This window comes from Desmodus rotundus, chromosome 4, assembly GCF_022682495.2.
Source record: "Desmodus rotundus isolate HL8 chromosome 4, HLdesRot8A.1, whole genome shotgun sequence".
Classification (NCBI taxonomy): domain Eukaryota; kingdom Metazoa; phylum Chordata; class Mammalia; order Chiroptera; family Phyllostomidae; genus Desmodus; species Desmodus rotundus.
Genome location: NC_071390.1, coordinates 53,568,327 through 53,586,686, shown reverse-complemented (window position 1 = coordinate 53,586,686; position 18,360 = coordinate 53,568,327). Strand labels below are relative to the sequence as shown.

General features: G+C 38.7%; 1 protein-coding gene across 4 annotated transcripts in view; it reads right to left on the bottom strand.

Annotated features, from left to right (window-relative positions):
• SAMD8 (sterile alpha motif domain containing 8) overlaps positions 1 to 18,360 on the bottom strand; it is a 67,464-nt gene that overhangs the window by 48,039 nt on the left and 1,065 nt on the right. The gene's annotated exons all lie outside the window — the stretch shown is intronic.

Sequence of the window (18,360 nt, the reverse complement as noted above, 5' to 3'; positions counted from 1 at the left end):
AAAGGAATTTATCAACAGTCTTCAATTACATCAGGCAAAGATTATATCAATGAAACTGCCTACTAATGAAGGCTTTTTGAATCAGAGGTCTGCACTGTTCAGGCTCAAACATTTACTGTCTGTGATATACAGATGTCAGACACTAAGGCATTCCCCAGTGACAGAGCGTCTTAAGACGCCCTCATGGTACATTTATTTACCTATTAAATATTCATTGCACACATAACGTAAAGGATATTGCACTAGACAATGTGACATTTACTTAGATGAATCGGAAACAGATCCTACCGGCAATGACCTTACAGTCTAGAAAGGGATATTAAGAGACTTTTAAAAAGGTAAACGATATTACAGCTGCTAGTTCTTTATATACATTATCTTACTCAATCTTCAAGACAACACTAATAAAACTTTTACTTTTGTAATTTGTTTAAAAAACTGGAAAGTTAAGGGTGTTAGAGAAAAAAGGTTATTTCCAGTTGGTATGATCAGAGAAGAGAACTTGAAAAAGGCATTTGAGCTAAGTCTTAAGGGAGGAGTGAAACTGTGTATAGAGCTAGAGATACAAGAATAATTGTCAGAAGAGTTTAAAATAAATAATGAGGCTACTAGGAGCTAGAATGAAAAGTAATGACAGGCTGAATGAAGGAACCAGCTTCTAAAAAGTGGAGACACAGGATGAAGGAAGTACTGCAGCAGATGAAAAGACACAACTATTTGAACTCAAACTTTCTGACAGGTACACTTTTAAAAAGAGCTTTTATGAACACTTTATATGAACGTCTGCTTGTGGAAAAGGAGTAAACGTATTTTCCCCTGTTACCCCCTGGGCATCGTGTGAAACAAACATAAGGTGACTGAAATGTGAAGACAGGAAGGCAGACTAGCTAGGCACCTCGGAACAGAGGGAAAGAACACAATGGTGAGTTGTCAGGGTGGGCTGGTTTGTTTGTTTGAAGGGAGAGTGGGGGAAAGGAGGGATGAAGAGAGGGAGAGAAACATCAATGTGGGAGAGAAACATCGATTGTCCTATGTGCCCCGACCGGGGACCAAACCCTCAACCTAGGCACATACCCTGACCAGAAACCAAACCCATGACCTTTCGGTTTGGGGGACAGTGCCCAACTGAGCCACTCCAGCCAGGGCAGCCTGCATGTTTTTGTTTATTTTGCACAAATATACCAGAGTGGACACTGGAAAAGTCAGAAACCTGGAAATGACAATAGGTGCACACAAAGAGTCCCCAAAAAGCCTGTTTTCCCCAGCCAAAGGACCAGAAAAGAGGCAGCCTAGCAAGAAAAACCTTTTAAACAATAACTGCTCTATTCCAGCCAAATATTATAGAAAAAAACCATGGCCCCACCTCCACTAGCAAAGGCTGAGCGGAAAGCCTAGATTTCTAACCTTGTCAAGCTGTAACTAGGCCATCCCTTCCCCCCTCCCTTGCCACCTGATGATATAACAGAAAGCCAAGTAGGGAGCAGTTGGTCATAACTGCCTAGCAGTAACAAGTCCCTTCCCATCTCTTAACATGGTGTTAGTGGAGACCATAAGGGGAGCCTAGACCCCACTCAGCACTGATGGGGTGCTGTCAGAGAAGTCCTAGTGGAGAGTCAGAACTAATAACACTGCCCACTGGTGCTCAGTGGTAAGGAGGCCAAGCACAGCCCCCATCCTCCCACTTCCTCCACCAAGGAGAATAATAATGAGGTCCCCCCACACCCTCTTAGCTACTAGACTAGAAAACCTGAACCTCTACTTGGCACTAAGGAGGGGGCACCTGTAGAAAATTACAATATGAGCAACTAATATCATCCATGAATATAGATGAAAAATCCTTAACAAAATATTAGCAAATAGAATTCAGCAATATATAAATATGTATTTATGTATATATACACCATGAGGAAGTGGAGTTTATTCCAAGGATGCAAGACTGGTTCAGTATTCAAAAATCAAACAATGTAATTCACTACATTAACCAGCTAAAGAAGAAAAAGCACAAGATTGTATCAGTTCGTGCAGGAAAAGCATCTGACAAAAAAATTTATCATGAGCACTCATTCATGATTTAAAAATAAAACCTTTCAGCCCTGGCCGGTGTGGCTCAGTGGATTGAGTGCTGGCCTGCAAGCCAAAGGGTCGCTGGTAAGATTCCCCATCTAGGGCACATGCCTGGGCTACAGGCCAAGTCCCCAGTAGGGGGCATGCAAGAGGCAACCACACATTGATGTTTCTCTCTCTTCCTCCCTGCCCTTCTAAAATAAAAAAATAAATAATCTTCAAAATAACATTAAAAAAAAACTTTCAGAAAATTAGGAATAGAGGGGAAATCCTAAATTTGGTAAAGAATATCTACAAAAACCTACAGCTAACATCATATGTAATGGTGAAAAACTGAACGCTTTCCCCTAAGGGTCAAGAAAGGCAAGGATGTCCACTCTCCATATTGCTATTCAACATAGTACTGAAGTTCTGACCAGAACAATAAGGTAAGAAAGGAGATAAAAAGTGTACACATTGGAAATGAGGAAATAAAAATTTTCCTATTTGCAGGTGACATGACAGTCTACACAGAAAATCCAAGGAATTTCTTGGATTCCTTGAATTTTCCAAGGAAGAAAATTCCTTGGAAAGGAAACTACACATTGATACAAAAGGAAACCCCAAACATCCTAAAACTAGTAAGTGAGTTCAGTAAGAGTATAAGAGCAATATCCAAAATTCAATTGTATTTCTGTATGTTAGCAATAAGTATATGGACAAAGAAACTTAACATATAATACCACTGATAATCACAGAGACAGAAATAAACTTAGACTTAGATAAATCTAACAACATGTATAGGATCTATATACTGAACATTCTGATGAAAGAAATCAAAGGTAGCCTAAATAAATGGAGATATTCATGGTTTAGCCATTCATGGATCATCCAACTCAACATAGTAAAAATGTCAATCTCCTCAAATTCATATGTAAGTTTAACATAATTATTATAAAAGTACCAGCAATATAGATAAGATTGTCCAAAAATGTATATAGAAAGGTAAAGAAATTTAAACAGTTAAATCAGTTCTGAACAAGAATATAGTGGAGGAAATCACTCTACACAATTTCAAGATTTAACTGAAGCAATCAAGCCTATGTGATACTGGTAGAAGGACAGACTCAGAGATGAACTGAACAGAATAGAGTACTGAGAAATAGCCCTGCAAGAGTATGGCCAACTGATTTTTGACAAAGTTGCAAAAACAATTCAATGTTTGGTAGTTGAAAAACAGTGCCAGAGCAACTGAATATCCATAGGCCAAAAACAAAACAAAACAAGAAAAAACGTCACCAAATCTCACACTTTATGTAAAATTTCTTTCTAAATGTATCATAAATTTAAATGTAAAGTGTAAAACTATAAAACCTGTATTTACTTTTTAAAGATTTTATTTATTTATTTTTAGAGAGGGGAAGGGAGGGAGAGAAGCATCAATGTGTAGTTGCCTCCTGAACGCCCCCTACTGGGGACCTGGCCTGCAACCCGGGCATGTGCCCTGACTGGGAATCGAACTGGCAACCCATTGGTTCGCAGTCTAGCACTCAATCCACTGAGCCACACCAGCCAGGGCATACAACTACCAAACTTTTAGATAATAACATAGAAGAAAATCTTCAGGACCTAGGGTGAAGACCTCCCAAACCTGATACTCAAGCACAATCCAAAACAAAACAATAAAAATGATAAATTAGACTTCAACAAAATTTAAAAGTTTTACTCTACAAAAGACCCTGTGAAGAGAATGCAAAGACAAGCTACAGACTGGGAGAAAATATTTGCAAGCCTGAGAAACAATATATATCTAGAATGTATAAAAAATTCCCAAATTCAACAGTAAAAAACCACAAATCTAATTAGCAAATGGGCAAAGGACATAAGGAGGCATGTCACTGAAGAGGATATATGAGTGGCAGATAAACATATGAAAAAAATGTTCAACATTTTCCCTAGTAGCAAATTAAGGGAAATGCAAATTAAGATTATGCTGAGGTATCACTACACACCTATTAGAACAGCTAAAATAAATATGACAATAGAATGACAGCAAGGATACAGAGAAACTGGATCTCTCACACACTGCTGGTGGGAAAGTAAAATTGTATATCCATGCTGGATATAATTTGGCAGTTTCTTAAAAAATGAAACGTATACTTACTGTACAACCTAGCAATTGTACTCCCGGGCATTATCCCAGAGAAATAAAAAGGTATGACCACACAAAAACCTCTACATGAATGTTCACAACAGCATTATTTGTAATAGCTGGAAGGTGTAAAAGACCAAAATGTCCCATAATATGTGAGGAGTTAAACTGTGGTGCTTTTATAGGATGGAATACTACTTGGCAATAAAAATGAGTAAACTATAGATACACACAGTAACTTAGGTGGGCCTCAAAGGCATCATGCTGAGTGAAAAAAGCCAATCTCAAAAGGTCATATGTGGTATGATTCCATTTATATAACACCCTCAAAATGACAATATTGTACAGATGGCAAACAGATAAGAGTTGCCAGGGGTAAGAAATAGTGTATGTTGGGGTGTGGGAAGGCAACAATAAAGGGGTAGGCCAAGAAACATCTTTATAGTGGTAGAATAATTCTATATCTTGATTGGGGCAATGGTTACACAAATTGACTAATGATAAAATGATACACAACTAGACACACATTAAACAAATGTCAATTTCCTGGACTTGATACAGTACTGTAATTATGTAAGATGCAACCATTGCAGGAAACTGGGTAAAGGGTACATGAGACCCTTCTGTTCCATCTTTGTAACTTCCTGTGAATCTATAATTATTTCAAAATAAAAAGTTGCTTTTTTTTAAAAGAGAAAAATGTCCTAAAAATAGCATATGTACATATTTTTAAATAAATAGAATAATCAAACTATTACCAGTTACTCCTCCAGTGGACTGTCACTCCCTAAATTAAATATTTCTGAAATTTCTAAATGTTATACAATGAGCATATAATGCTTAATAATACGAAGGGAAAAGCCCATTTAAGAAAATGAAAACAATTTTATTTTTCACTGAAGTACATCACACTTAAACAGATATGGGGACTTCTGGTCAAGATGGCAGCATAGATAAACATGGATCACCTCCTCGCAAAACAACATCAAAATTACAACTAAACTACAGAATCACCATCACACAGAACCATCAGAAAATTAGTTGAATACAAGTCTGACTACAGAATAAATGAAACCACAACCATCCAGGCTGACAGAAGGGGGGGAGATGTGGAATGGGCTGGTCCCATATCCATGTGTGGTGGATAAAGATTTAGGAGAAAGTCCTGTCTGGTGTGGCTCAGTGGATTAAGTGCCAGAATGCAAAGCAAAGGGTCACAGGTTCAATTCCCAGACAGGGCACATTCCTGGGTTGCAGGCCAGGTCCCCAGTAGAGGGCATGCAAGAGGCAACCACACATTGATCTTTCTCTCTCTCCTTCCCTTCTCCTCTCTCTAAAAATACATACATAAAAATCTTTTAAAAAAAAATTTGGGAGAAAGATGTTCTGAAGGTATACGCTCTCTAATACCCCTTGATGTCCTCCTATCTTACTGTGGTGTTATGGAGTTTGAGATCATGTTATGATGCTGACTTAGGGTTATAATTGAAAGTACTGCAGTTTCTTCATGTTATAAAACTAAAGAATTTTGCTCTGTAGTTTGAAAAACTGTGGCCACAGCTGTGATATGCAGCCCAACTCCCATCCAAGATGGGCCCTAACTTTAAATAGACTTTCCATTTTATTTTGAAGACTTCCACGTTGAGCTTTCTTGTTTACAGATTTTTTTAAATATATTTTAGTGATTATTCTATTATAGCTGTCCCATTTTTTTTCTCCCCTTTATTCCCCTCTACCCTGCACCCCCCCTCCCACCAACATTCTCCCACCTTAGTTCATGTCCATGGGTCATACATACAAGTTCTTAGGCTTCTCCATTTCCCATACTATTCTTAACCTCCTTCTATCTATTTTGTACCTACTATTTATACTCCTTTATTAAGTATATTTTATTGATTATGTTATTACAGTTTTCCCAGTTTTTTTCTCCACTTTCTCCCTCTCCACCCTGCACCCCCCACCCTCCAGCATTCCCCCCACCCCTTAGTTCATGTCCATGGGTTGTACATATAAGTTCTTTGGCTTCTCTGTTTCCTATGCTATTAACCTCCCCCTGTCTATTTTATGCCTACCAATTATGCTTCTTATTTGCTGTACCTTTCCCCCCATTCTTCCCCTCCCTCTCCACCCTGAAAACACTCCATAGGATCTCCATTTCTCTGGTTCTGTTCCTGTTCTAGTTATTTGCTTAGTTTGGGGTTTTGGTTTTTTTTTTTTAGTTTCAGTTGTTGATAGTTATGAGTTTGTTGTCATTTTACAGTTCATTGTTTCTAATCTTCTATTTCTTTTTTTTTTAATATATTTATTGATTATGCTATTACAGTTGTCCCATTTCCCCCCCCCCACTCCACTCCATCCTGCCCACCCCCCTCCCTCCCACATTCCCCCCCTATAGTTCATGTCCATAGGTCATACTTATAAGTTCTTTGGCTTCTACATTTCCTACACTATTTTTACCCTTCCCCTGTCTATTTTCCACCTATCATCTATGCTACTTATTCTCTGTACCTTTCCCCCCCTCTCCCCCTCCCACTCCCTTAATGACAACCCTCATGTTCTAGTTGTTTGCCTAGTTTGCTCTCGTTTTTGTTTTATGTGTGGCCGTTAATAACTGTGAGTTTGCTGTCATTTTTACTGTTCCTATTTTTGATCTTCTTTTTCTTAGGTAACTCCCTTTAACATTTCATATAATAAGGGCTTGGTGATGATGAACTTCTTTAACTTGACCTTATCTGAGAAGCACTTTATCTTCCCTTCCATTCTAAGTGATAGCTTTGCTGGATACAGTAATCTTGGATGTAGGTCCTTGCATTTAATCTTGGGTAATATAATTATGATGTGCCTTGGCGTGTTCCTCCTTGGGTCCAGCTTCTTTGGGACTCTCTGAGCTTCCTGGACTTCCCGGAAGTCTATTTCCTTTGCCAGATTAGGGAAGTTCTCCATTATTTGTTCAAATAAGTTTTCAATTTTTTGTTCTTCCTCTTCTCCTTCTGGCACCCCTATAATTCGGATGTTTGAACGTTTCAAGGCGTCCGGGAGGTTCCTAAGCCTCTCCTCATTTTTCCAAGTTCTTGTTTCTTCATTCTTTTCTGGTTGGATGTTTGTTTCTTCCTTCTGGTCCACACCATTGATTTGAGTCCCAGTTTCCTTCTCATTACTATTGGTTCCCTGTACATTTTCCTTTGTTTCTCTTAGCATAGGCTTCATTTTTTCATCTGTTTTTCGAATAGATTCAACCAAGTCTGTGAGCATATTGATAACCAGTGCTTTGAACTGTGCATCCGATAGGTTGGCTATCTCTTCGTCGCTTAGTTGTATTTTTTCTGGAGCTTTGAAGTGTTCTGTCATTTGGGCCATTTTTTTTGTCTTGGTGCGTCTGTTACTTTAAGGGGCGGAGCCTTAGGTGTTCACCAGGGCGGGGTAATGCTGGTCGCAGCGCTGTGACGCTGTACGTGGGGGAGGGGCCGAGCGGGAGCAATGGCACCGGCCTCACTGTCCTCCGGCTTTCAATCTTTCACTCCGCTACCCACAATCAAACTGGGCCACTCTGGTGCTGGTTCCCGAGTAAGTGGGCCTGTGCACACTCTAGGCCCCTGTGGGTCTCTCCAACCACCTCTCCTGTGAGGCTGGGAGTCTCTCCTGCTGCCGCCCCAACCCCCACGGGAGTTTTCAATCAGAGGTTTGAGGCTTTATTTCCCTGAGCTGGAGCCCTGGGTTACGCGGTCTGCTTCGCTCCCGCCCTTCGTCCGGTTTATCTGTGGGCGAATGTGGTGCCGCGGGGTGCTACCTGCTGCTCTGCCTGCCCCGTTCTCTGCCACTCTGAGTCCGGCCCTCTCGGTTTATCTGTGCAAATGTGGGGCCGCAGGGTCTGCTAGTGCTTAGACTGCCTGCGCCATTTGTCCCACACTCCGCCAGTCTCAGTCCCGCCACAGCCACGCGAGTCCTCTCCACCCCAGTGCCTGTCTCCGCCCCTCCTACCAGTCTGGATGAATGTTTATTTTCTATTTCCTTGGTGTTGGTCCCCCTTGCTGTTCAATTCTCTGTCAGTTCTGGTTGTGCGAGGAGGCGCAGTGTGTCTACCTACGCCGCCATCTTGGTTCTCTCTAATCTTCTATTTCTTAGATAAGTCCCCTTAACATTTCATATAAGGGCTTGGTAATGATGAACTCCTTTAACTTTACCTTATCTGGGAGGCACTTTATCTGCCCTTCCATTGTAAATGATAGCTTCGCTGGATAGAGTAATCTTGCATGTAGGTCCTTGCCTTTCATGACTTCAAATACTTTCCAGCTCCTTCTTGCCTGCAAGGTTTCTTTGGAGAAATCAACTGATAATCTCATGGGAACTCCTTTGTAGGTAATTGTCTCCTTTCCTCTTGATGCTTTTAATATTCTCTCTTTATCTTTAATCTTGAGTAACTGAATTATGCTGTGCCTTGGTGTGTGCTTCCTTGGGTCCAATTCTTTGGGACTCTCTGAGCTTCCTGGATGTCCCGGAAGTCTATTTCCTTGGCCAGATTGGGGAAGTTTTCCTTCATTATTTGTTCAAATACGTTTTCAATTTCTTGCTCTTGTTCTTCTCCTTCTGGCACGCCTATGATTCGGATGTTGTAGTGCTTAACACTGTCCCACATAGGTTCCTGAGCCTCTCTTCATTTTTTTGAATTCTTGTTTCTTCATTCTGTTCCGGTTGAATGTTTATTTCTTCCTTCTGGTCCAAATCATTGATTTGAGTCCAGTTTCCTTCTGTCATTGTTGGTTCCCTATATATTTTGTTTTATTTCACTTGGGGTAGTCTTCATTTCTTCCTTTATTTTGTGACCAGGCTCAATCAGTTCTGTGAGCACCCTGATTACCAGTGTTTTGAACTCTGCATCTGATAGGGTAGCCCTCTTCATTGCTTAGCTCTTTTTCTGGAGCTTTGAACTGTTCTTTCATTTGGGCCATATTTCTTTGTTTCAGTGCACCTATTATGTTGTAAGTGGGTGGAGCCTTAGGTATTTGCTAGGGCAGGGCAATGCACGTTGCTGCATTATGGCACTGTAAGTGTGGGAGGGATCTGAGAGGGAGCAATGCCATTTGCTCAGCTCTTGGCTGGCTTTCAGTCACTTCCCCCGATACCCAGAAATAAATTGGGCCCTTCTGGTGCTGATTCCCAGGTGGGTGGGTTTGAGTACATTCTAGGACCCTGTGGGTCTCTCCAACAAATTCTCCTGTGAGGCTGGGAGTTTCTCTCACCACCACAACTCCCACAGGTTTTTACCAGTAGAGGTTTTGAGGCTTTAGTTCCCTGCACTGGAACCCCGGGTTGCGCAATCTATCTCGCTCCCCAGGTGTTCCTCCTAGTTTTTCCACACGCAAATGCGGGACCACCGCAGTCCGCCAGCCACTGCCTTGCTGTGAGTCCTCTCTACCCCAGCTGCCTGTCTCCACCCCTCCTACCAGTCTGGATGAGCGTTTCTTCTTTAACTCCTTGGTTGTTGGACTTCCATACAGTTTGATTTCCTGGCAGTTCTGGTTATTTTTTGTTTTTAAATTTGTGGTTGTCCTTCTTTTGGTTGTGCGAGGAGGCAAAGTGTATCTACCTACGCCTCCATGTTGGTTGAAAGTGTCTTTTTGTTTGTTTTTTGAGAAAGAATGTTTACTCTTCCATCATTTTTAAAAAATTAAAAGACAGAAGAAATGGAGGATGACTTAAAAGATGCTTTCTATCTCTGGGAAAAAGGAGCAGCATTTGGCCATGTTCTTTTGTTTTCTATTCCTGTCCTAAATCAAAGAGCATGGTTCTCAGAAAAACCAGTTAGTTCCCCAGTTTAAAAAGAATTCCTTGTAGTTTCTTATGGGAAAAAAGGAAAACCCCAAACTTTTAGCACTGATACTACACACTGTTCTGTTAAAGAATTTTCTCTGCCAAAAAAAGAAAAAAACAAAAAAACACTTCAAGCTGGAGTTTGACATCCTGCTTTCAGATGCTCTCTTTTTATTAGTGAGTGATGATGGTTTGTTAATGATCAATAGGTAATAATTTTTGTAATTCCATCAAGTGGCTCTCTATTTCTGCTCTCTCTTGACTGTGTTAATGTTTAACTGTTGTACCTTAAAGCTGAAACCAGTAACTAAGCATCCTATAAACAAGGTATTAGGCTTACAGAATTATTCATTGTATAGAGAATTTTAAATGTTGTTGCAAACTAACAAGTTACACCATTTTTACAATTTCTTTCTCACCTCCTCCCTTTTTGCACCCACAAGTGATATTATAATGCTTATTTAGTCAAAGAACAGACTAAACAAGGTTAAAAAGTTTACCGTTGAATTTGCCATTATTTCATTGCCTTGATTCTGTTTGTGTCCTACAATGCAAAACAAGTCAGTGGCTTTTAACTGTTTCCTAATAGAATGTGATTGTAAAATGTACAGTGTGGTTGTGTTTAATTATGAAATTTCTTCAAATATAATAAACCATGAATTTTTTGAGGCTCAACATTTAAAAACAAAATTTGGGAGGGCTATCTCAGGGCGAGGAGTCCCAGCTCAACACTAGAACTCCCACCCAGGGTTCCAGTGCCAGGAAGATAAGTCCCCATAACTTCTGGCTATAAAAACCAGTGGACATTGAGTCTGTGTAAGAAACTTCTGCAGTCCCAAGCAGTTCCCCTTAAAGAACCCACACATGGACTCACCTACTCAGACTCACTCCCTCTGAGCTCTAGTACCAGGGAAGCATCTTGAAAGGCACCAGTGGCATACAGGAAGTAACTGAAGTGTCTGGTATGAAGAGGAGAGCAGGGGACAGCTTTCTCCCAGACAGAAAGGCGGGCAGAGGCCACTGTCCCTTTTCTGAACCCTCTCACCACATAGCCAGCAGGCAGGTACCATATTTCAGACTCCATCAACCTGGTTAACACTGTTTGCCTCACCCTGGAAATCCTCTGAAATTCAGTCCCACCCAACTTACCAGCCCACCCAAGCTGTTAACAGTGTCTTTTCCATATGAACAGCTGGTCTTGGCTCCTGCTTCACAACTTCCTAAATTCTCTCAAACAAGCAATAGCTGGCCTCAGTGAGGCCTCAACTCCCCCATACCTCTTGCTAAGTGGACCCAGGCCCAGAACTAGCAGCAATTAGCCTAGATTCACAGGTTGGCTTCACCTGGGAATCTCCAAGCCCAATACAATTAGCAGCCATCTCAGATTGCTTTATAGCTCAGAAAATGTGACTCTGGGCAGAACACAGGTGTGGGCTGATCCTGGCCTGCACCACCACAGAAACCCCAGGGCCAGCACGCCCAGTGGACAGCTACAGACCATGTCAGAGCACCACCACCCCGCCCCTGACCAGGTGATCCTACACAGAGGGCAGAGTTGGTGGTCAGTGGTCACAGCCAGTCCTTGCAGCCAACTGGCCTGGGTTAATCCCTCCCACTGATGTGCCAACAACAAGCAGTCAAGGCTCAATTATAAGAGGGGGGTGTACTCAGAACATAGAGGGCACACCTCGATTACCCAGCTTGGGGCGTCACCAGAAGAGGGCACGGGAGAGGCAACCACACACTGATGTTCCTCTCCCTTTCTTTCTCCTTCCTTCCCCTCTCTTTAAAAATAAATATTTTTTTAAAAAAAGATCAAAACTATGAACAATAAAATGGCAGTAAATACATATCTCTCAACAATTGAATCTAAGAAACAAACTAAGCAAAGAAAAACAAGACAGAATCATGGATATGGAGAGTGTTTGATAGTTGCCAGATGGGAGGGGATGTGGGGGAATGGGTGAAGAGGTGAGGGGATTAAGAAGTGCAAATAGGTAGTTACAGAATAGCTATGGGTGTGTAAAGTACAGCATAGGAAATGGAGTAGTAGCAAAAGAAATTATATACATAACACATGAACAATGGTGTGAGGATTGCCTGAGGGAGTTGGGGTGCTGGGTACATAGGGGTAGAGGGGGAAAACTGGGTCAACTGTAATAGCATAATCAATAAAACATAATTTTTTTAAATGCCACTTTAAAAAAATAGATATGAATAGAAAATTAAGAAAATCAATTAAATTCAATTATTAACCCCTGTATGGATATACACACTAAATAAAAGATAAGAAATGGTGAGGCAACTAACAAGATCAATAAATCCAAGAATAGATGTGATTATAGATCCACTTTCCTCTGCCATAAACAGTGTAGTGTGACTTTGGAAAATGACTTAACCTTTATACTTTAAGAGATTATAAACAAACTAATCAGAGACATTGAACACATCATACTTTTCAAATTAGAATAATAAAATTCTTAAATGTTAGAATTGTAAGCAACATGGGAGGATCTGGTACAATTCCTCAATTTATACCTGAAGACTACAGAGGCTAGAGAGTTAAATAACCTTCAGACAGCTATTCTACAACAGAATCTGATATAAAATCCAAAAAGCAAAGTAGTTAAGAATGCTGGCTCTAAAGGCATACAACTGTAATTGAATAACAATAAAAATTAAAAAAAAAAAAGAATGCTGGCTCTGGAATCAAACTGCCTAAGTTCAAACTGTGGATTTATCACTTAGTTATGTGACCTTGCAGCAGTTACTTAACCGCATTGGGCCTTAGTATTTTTATCTGTACAATGAAGAGAATACTAGGTCCTATACCACAGGCTTGTGAAGATTACATGAAATATACATGTAATGCATTTACAATAATCCTTGGCAAACAGAAACTGCTCAATAAATGTAAGCTAGTATTGCCATCACATATTAACTCCTTTCTGCTAGCGTTGCCCTAGGCCTGAAATTCAATCATTAAGAGTATCATCTGTCAACTAATAGTTACACCTACTCTTAATTCTGGAAATCTTTGGGTTAATAAAAAATAAATACAAGCATTTGAAAACCACTTTTAAATCTCATACAGCTTTGCTCAGGGTGGAATTAACTTTCAGCCAAACAATAGTATAATCAAGTAACATTAACTGAGAAACAGAATAGTAAGACAATAGTGATTCCAGTTAACTAATGCAGAATTCTACACATGAACCTGAGTTTCTCATATAAAGACTCATTTAATATCAAATTCAACAGGAGCATTGCACTCACCAACATTTTTAAAAAGTATGTCATATGTAACTGATTATTATTGATACCTAAAAACACTTTAAGAATTTTGGAAGAAATTGGGGAAATTTCCTAATGTGACAAGAACCAATAAGTGGAAAGACACAAACTATTCTATGAGCTTAATTATGCAAATACACAAGAGACTAAATGGTTTCTAATTTATCATTAGGCAATCTCTACAATTCAGAGGATGTATCAACAAAATGAAAATTTTATGTAAAGGTTTACAGAACCAAAGTCCATGTTCAGGTGGTGATTGTAGTGACTTAAATACGCTGGATTTTTCTTGTAGTTTCACCTCATGGTATGTGTATCTACACAAAACACTCTAAAATTCTCGAGTGTAGCTGTCTGAAATAATTATCCTCTTTAAAAACCATATATATTGACTTTAAAAACCACACATTCAAAGCCCCTAAAGGAATTTGGAACAATTGATGCAACTTGATTCATACAAACGACATGTGCTGTTTTTGGAAGTAACTACTAATCTGGTATTCAGTAAAAACTTTTAAGTTATTGTCTCTAAGTTATGTGTAAAACCTAAATAATATCCATATCCCAAGGCAAAAAAAAGGGGGGATATTTAAAAATTATGTAAAGTTAGTGTCAATATGTCCTCCTTAGGGCAATTATACATTACAGTTGCACTTGTGCTAAAATAAGCTTAAAATTCAAGTTTATCTAATAAGGCTTATTTAATATGCTTTATTAAATAAATTAATAGACAAAGTATAGTAATTTGTAGATCCATAAACTACAGCAGACAAGTAATTTTTATGAAAGCAAAAATCCGAAACTACAATGTAGGAGGGTAAGATTTACTTTGGGTATTTAACTCTAGAGTCTGTAGTGTTTGGGACTATCAAGCTTTTAAAATCTCATTTTTAATTTTTAATCCTAAATTAAAATATTTTCAGAGAGCAAACACAAACTATTCTTTTCTCTTGATCATTATAAAAAATTACTTATTTCTTCTTAGTGAGCACAGGCCATTTTTTTCCTAAAACATCTGTGAAACCTGCTATAATTACAAAATAATTTCAAAGACTGAACCAATTCCTACCCTCCATTTTTGACACTCTACCAGTGATTTTTGACTGTTTTATTATATTCCACTTCTGAGCAGAATTTGGGACAGCACACTTGGAGAAATCAAATAGCCTCCTCACTTATACCATCATTCTGCACCTAAGTTCTGGGATTTTTTTTTGCTGGCAGGACTATGCACTCAAAGTATTATTATTTTTTAATATGATTTTTTAATGAGTACAAACCCTTTCTGGCTCCAACTTGCCTTAAACTAAATAATATACAACTAATGCACTTAATTCTATAACACATCTAGAACTCTCTCAACTCCATGAATAACAATCTAATAAACACCACCATCCAGTTTATATCCTCAGGTATGTAAAAGTTTTTATACAATCAAGATTTAGTGGTAAACTTAACGAAAGGCTTGACCTGGCTGCATGCCAGAGCACTCCGGTAAAGAAGCCAAGCATATACAATTGTAATTCTTATTCTAATCACTAAAATAATATTTGGTGCAGGCTAACAGTTTGATATATTGATTGGTAAAAATCATTATTTTTATATTTTAGAGATTATATTTATTTATTTTAGAGAGAGGAAAAGGGAGAGAGGAAGAGAGGGAGGTCAACATCGATCAGGGTTGATTCTCATATGTACCCCAACTGGGGACCAAACCCACAACATAGTTATGTGCCCTTTTGCTTTGTGGGATGACACCCAACCAACTGAGCCACACTGGTCAGGGTAAAATCATTATTTTTAAATGACACACTCCAAATCAAATCAACATATTGGAAAATGAGAAACTGGCTTAAGATTTCAAATTCCATTACGATATTGCGAAAATATATTGGATTTGGACCCAAAATTTAATGTATGGTTTTGGCAGCCTTTGACTTTCATGCCAATAGTTTGTTAATGAAAATGATATTGATTTAATTTAGTCTCAAAGTTTCCAAGCTAAAACCAATTTGCTGGCATTTCCAGTAACTGTGATACAGTTTAATTTAAAGGAAGACCGTTAATTAGCATGGTTCTCACCTCCTCCTAGAATTTCCTACCTAGAATTTTAAGAGAACAGAAAAAGGGTCTATAGACATATTACCATCTCTTTTGTCTTTGCCGTAACTCGAAAGCTTTACAAAAACCCACAATAAAAATTTAAGGCAAATGCAAATACAGGTCATTGACTCCACAACATTCTATTGAGGTACATATCATAAAACACTGTCTTATAATGAAATCAATCTAACCAAGTTTTCTTAAGTTTTTGCCATCCTCTGCAAGAGCCAGGATAGACTCACATTATGTTACATTTTGTACTGAAGTAATTACATTACTGGGAGGACCCAATGTGTGGTGAATTAACAGAGCATTTCATTATGGAAGCATGAAGTGCAGACTCAGCTTAAGATCCAGTGATGGTGCTGTGTGTACGGGAGGAGGTGGCGCGGGAATATTTACACCACAGGTCTGTCACAAATCCATAGCCACATATTTAGAAGCAAATTAACCAGAGGCAGCACGTAAACACTGAATTGTTCTCCAAGTGTGCCTGACCATGCTCTCCTATTTTTAGTTAACTTCTTGACTTCTCAAAGCCAGGAGAGCCACAAGACCTGAAGTAAGAATCACTGTCATGATTAGCCTTAGCCAAAGAGCTCTTTCTGTTCTTACCCAGCTATTATCCCTAAATGTCTTACATCATATCCTTAGAGAAAAAAGAAAACAAAACTAGATTCCACAAGTTCCCAAAACCACATGCAAGCAAAACTTTAAAAACACAAAGGTACAGCATTATATAAATAGGTAACACCTTATTTATAAGCAAATACAAATACTCAAGAGAAAATGAAAACAAATCTAAATTCCCCAATTTCTGCAAAACTAAAACATTTAATCTGGGAATGATAGTGTAGTCCCTCCCTGTAACCTAAATCCAAGAAAAGAATTACACTTAGCTCACACTGCATTCTTCCACTAATGCCACAATCTTTAAAAAGAACTTCATTGGTAATTTAGCAGAATACAGATTTGTATTCATATCTCAGATAAGTCAGTTTGATGTACAAAAAGAATCAAAGCTAAAGAAGCTTTTAATTTAAAAAGTGAATTCAACTTTCACTAACAATATGCCACTGTATAAAAAAATGAAGACAGAAACATTTTCATCCATAACAACGGCTGTGCTAGGTATGCCCTACTATTAAAACCAAACATTATATTAGGCCTGTTGATAAGAATTGTGAAGGAATAGCTGGTTAATATGGTCACTCTTATTAAAAAAAATAACAATATTCATTACAATACCTGCGAATTCAACAGTTTCTCATAAACAATGTCCAAATTTCAATTCTCAGAAAAACTGTGACAATGTCTCTAAATCAGAACTATGGCAAAGTTTTGAAAAAGCACTGAAGCTGTAACGATTACCAAAATAAAAATGTTTCAATCTGAATGAGAGTCTTTGAAGAACAGAGTATGTGCCACTGAAATCAAACCTGATTTATCTAAATACGCCTGCATGTTCTGCCCTTGCAGTCCTGATGGCTTCTTCTGGAGTAAGAGATTTTCTTGCCTTAGAGAAAGTGCTCTACCATTAAACTGACTTTCTTTACCACTAAGTGATTGTGAGAACTGTCAAAGGGAAACAAAAATAAAATAACTACTAGGCATGCTGATACATTAATTGTACGACTTCATCTAACGGGTTCTTTCTTTAATTTTTTAACATTAAGTTGTTACTCAATAGACCAGGGGTGTTAAACTCATTGTCACCGGGTTGGGAGGGGCGCCCCATCAGCCTCGCAGTTGCCTTCAAAGGGCTGAATGTAATTTTAAGACTGTATAAATGTAACTAGGGGCAAGGGCCTGGGACTGCCGCCGGGTAGAAACAAGGTGCTGGGCCAGATAAAACAAGGTGCCAGGCCAGATAAAACAAGGTGGAGGGCCAGATTCAGCCCTCGGGCCTTGTGTTTGCCACCTGTGCAATAGACGGTACCATAATTTTTACATGCCAAGATTTATTCAGAACTAAGTATGTAGATCCTCTACAGGATCTCAGTCAGTGAGGGTAAACTGAAACCTAAACAATAGAAATACTACGTAAACTTCTTCAATTAAAGACCAATTAAAGAAAAGGGAGTTAATCTTTTGACGACAGCTAAAAGCAAAGCTAAGAATTCATCTCTCCTTTAAGGAAATAATTACTAGTCCACTGAGCATTTGAAGATATGACATATATACTCTACACGTATAAACTAAAAGCTTGTTGCAATCAGTAAATTATCTCACGAAAAATAAATAGGTGATACCCATTTAGAGTAGAAATACTTGATGGAAAGTTTGTTTTGAATGGCCAATAGCTTTGCAAAACTTATAATCAGACAGAAGTTGTAAAACAACACGAGATGTGGCTAAAGTCAAAGATTTCATAAAGTCATGTTATAATTTAATAGTTACAAAAGGAAGTTAACTTATTTATACTAATGAAAATGGAAAGATTACAATCATTATTTTTCTGGCACAATTATGGCTTTGGTACTATTTCTTCTATAAAAAACTGTGTACCTATCTATCCCAGTTCCATTAACGCCCAACTGTAAGCATCCTCTATTCTTGTTTTTCTAGATCACGTTGCTAAAAGTATTATTCATACAATATCTGCAAAATTGCATTAATATTGGTCCTGCAAATCGGTCAAGAGTACCCCTCTAGTTTTCAAGCGATAACTCCAACCCTGGAGTTATGGGTAAGAGGAAGATCTGGCAGGCCCCTGGACTGCGGTGATTTCACATACAGTTTCATGTGCCCAGACACCTGCACTGACCATATTTTCACCCTGTGGTAAGTATGTGTCACTCAAGCTGTCAAAGTGGAACCGGTCAATACTGACTATCTGTAAAGTCTAGGTGTCCACATTTTTATCCCGAGCTTTATTTTTAAATGTAAAGGTAATGTATTAAACATTCTTTAAAGATCTAAAATTCTCTGGTATTTAATAAAAACTTAAATTTTAAGAA